At 42.1% G+C, this 2,370-nt stretch overlaps 1 protein-coding gene and 1 long non-coding RNA gene across 2 annotated transcripts in view; both read left to right on the top strand.

Annotated features, from left to right (window-relative positions):
• Positions 1 to 2,370, top strand: part of LOC115295435 (class I histocompatibility antigen, Gogo-B*0103 alpha chain-like) — a 157,910-nt gene that overhangs the window by 89,511 nt on the left and 66,029 nt on the right. The gene's annotated exons all lie outside the window — the stretch shown is intronic.
• Positions 1 to 2,370, top strand: part of LOC115295444 — a 15,470-nt gene that overhangs the window by 9,951 nt on the left and 3,149 nt on the right. The window contains exon 2 of the long non-coding RNA XR_003910398.1: positions 407 to 672. This is a non-coding gene — a long non-coding RNA (uncharacterized LOC115295444). The remainder of the gene's footprint in view (positions 1 to 406; positions 673 to 2,370) is intronic.

Genomic DNA, 2,370 nt, shown 5'->3' with positions numbered 1-2,370 from the left:
CTTCTGACATTAAATTAGAAATCTGTAACACAATGATCTCTGGAAAATCCCTAAATATTTGGAAATTAGGCCACACATCAAATTCCTGGGTCCTAATAACTTACAGAAACAATCACAATCACTGTTGGGAGCTGCCACAAGTACAAAGATCAACTGCCTGCAGGCAGGGCAGTGTCGGCCCCTCAGGTGCTGTGCTAAAAACTTTTGTTTGGTTCCTCCTTTACCCTAGCCTTAATCTCTTGACCCTGTTTCCTAGCAACCGACCTAGGTAGGCTGCCTTGTTTCCCACCTTGAACCCTTTATAAGGTGTGGGTATTTTCTCAATAAACTGAGGCTTGATCAGAGACTTTGTCTTGCCTCCATTTTCTGTGCTCCCTGCCTTACCCTGTTCTCACTCCCTCCTCAGGAACCCGCGACAATAGACTGCCCCACCAGCCGGGATGGACCAGACAAGGACAAGTATGGAACAGACAAGTGGCACCCAAACATGTGGCCTGAATATGAGGGACCCGGTGAAGAACACCGATCGGTAAAGCAGCCAACTACGCGGACTTCCACGTGGTCCATGGCTGGGGTGTAAAGTAGCCGACTACATGGACTTCTGCGTGGTCCATGGCTCGGGTGAAAAAGGAGTCGACCACGTGGGAGCCTGCCATGTGGCCCATGGCTCGGGTAAGTGATCGGTGATTTTAGGGCAGGAATTAAGCAAATGGTCTAAACAGAGACCCTCAGAGCACAGGGAGTAAAGGTCAAGAAAAAGCATTTAAGTGTTTTTCTAATGTCTCCCTCTTGTTTGTAAAACCTCTATGGGAGGGAATGTTATAGCCTCTGGTGTGTGTGTATGAGTGAAGATGGGCAGAGTTAGAATGATGGATAGGTCAGAACTTAAAAAGCTTTGAGCCATATAGAGTCTAAAGAACGAGGACTCTATATAGATATTCTTTCACCCTGAAAATGGCGCCAATAATCTGTAAGAGTCACTTGTCTAAACCTCCGGAGATAAGCTAGTTCATCATCTAAATTTTAAATGCACATGTGCTTTTTGTCTGGGGTATTGGGTGGAAGGCTGGACGCAGCATTACTTCCCACCCCGGGACCGCACCGAGACGTCGGTTGGCCCTTTAGTAAATCTGTGTTCTTTTGCCTTGTGGAAGTGAGGGCTTCTTCCTCATTCATTTCCCAGGTTGATGGCTATAATTAGAACTAAATATTGTTGGTCTACCTCGGGACAGAGACCTGAAGGAATGTTTCCCAGCAGCTGCCGGACTCATTTTGTTCTGGGGAAAAATTCCTTCTCTTCTCTGGACTGACATGGATTGCCTAATTCTACTGGTTAAACAAAACAAAATAAAGCAAAAAAAGCCTCAAACCTGCTCTTCTGTCAGAACTGACAAAATTTTAAACTGGGAATTCTTCTCTGCCCCCTGGGGAGCCTCTCCTGGCTCTCCCTTCCCCCGCCCCCCCATTGCCCGGGGCAACCAGAAGGCCATCAGGTTGCCAACCACTGGGTAGGGAGAGGTCAATTTGCATAGGTGATAAGAAACAAAAGACTACAGAAATCAGGTTTTTTTTTTTTGCACCCAATTTCTTGGTTAAAATCAACTATGGGGAACAAAATGTCTTACCTGGGCTCAAGTGAAACTTATCCAGTGTTTAAGTTTAAGTTTGTTGGTTTGAGATAAAAACAGAAATGTATGTTCTATATGAATCTGCCAAAAGTCAAATAGGTTCTTATGATCTCTGCCCCAATTTTTAACAAGTATATGTTAAAAGGATGGTTAATTTGGTCTGTTCTATAGTTTTCATGAGTAATTGTTAAAATAGTTTTAAAGGTTCTTAGTAACTTAAAACGTTAAGGTTTTAGTTGATAATAAATTGAGATTGAATTCAGTGGCTGTCTGACAAGATAAAAACTAAAGCCACAACTAGTGATTGATATATTAATATAGGATGAGGCCTTTAGATGCTTGGGCTTTTGATTTGTGGCAAAACAACTGGGGATATTTAAAACTGTTAAAAAGCTGCGTTGTACTTAATTGGTTCATAAAATTTCCATCTAAAAAAGGTTCTGGCATAAACATCTTTTAGTTAGTTACTAAGTCCTCAATAGGAGACTAAGTTTTCTAAGAGTTAAAATTCTAAGTGTACTCCAGACTTATGGGAAAAAATAAGAAAGAGGCAAGAAATTGGGGAGATGTAAAAAAGCTATAAGAACTAAAAAAGCATTTTTCTTAAGGGTAAAAGAAGTAATTTTGTCCTAAATAAGATTGGTTGTTTGGATAGAAATGGCTTTGGGACAGTTTAAAGGCAAAGGAAAGTTATAGAAGGTTCATAAAGTGTCGTAACCCGAGGGCTGGGGCCGCTCGTCCC

The sequence above is a fragment of the Suricata suricatta genome, chromosome 7 (genome assembly GCF_006229205.1).
Source record: "Suricata suricatta isolate VVHF042 chromosome 7, meerkat_22Aug2017_6uvM2_HiC, whole genome shotgun sequence".
In the NCBI taxonomy this organism is placed as follows: Eukaryota; Metazoa; Chordata; class Mammalia; order Carnivora; family Herpestidae; genus Suricata; species Suricata suricatta.
This window is presented reverse-complemented; position numbering and strand designations above follow the sequence as displayed.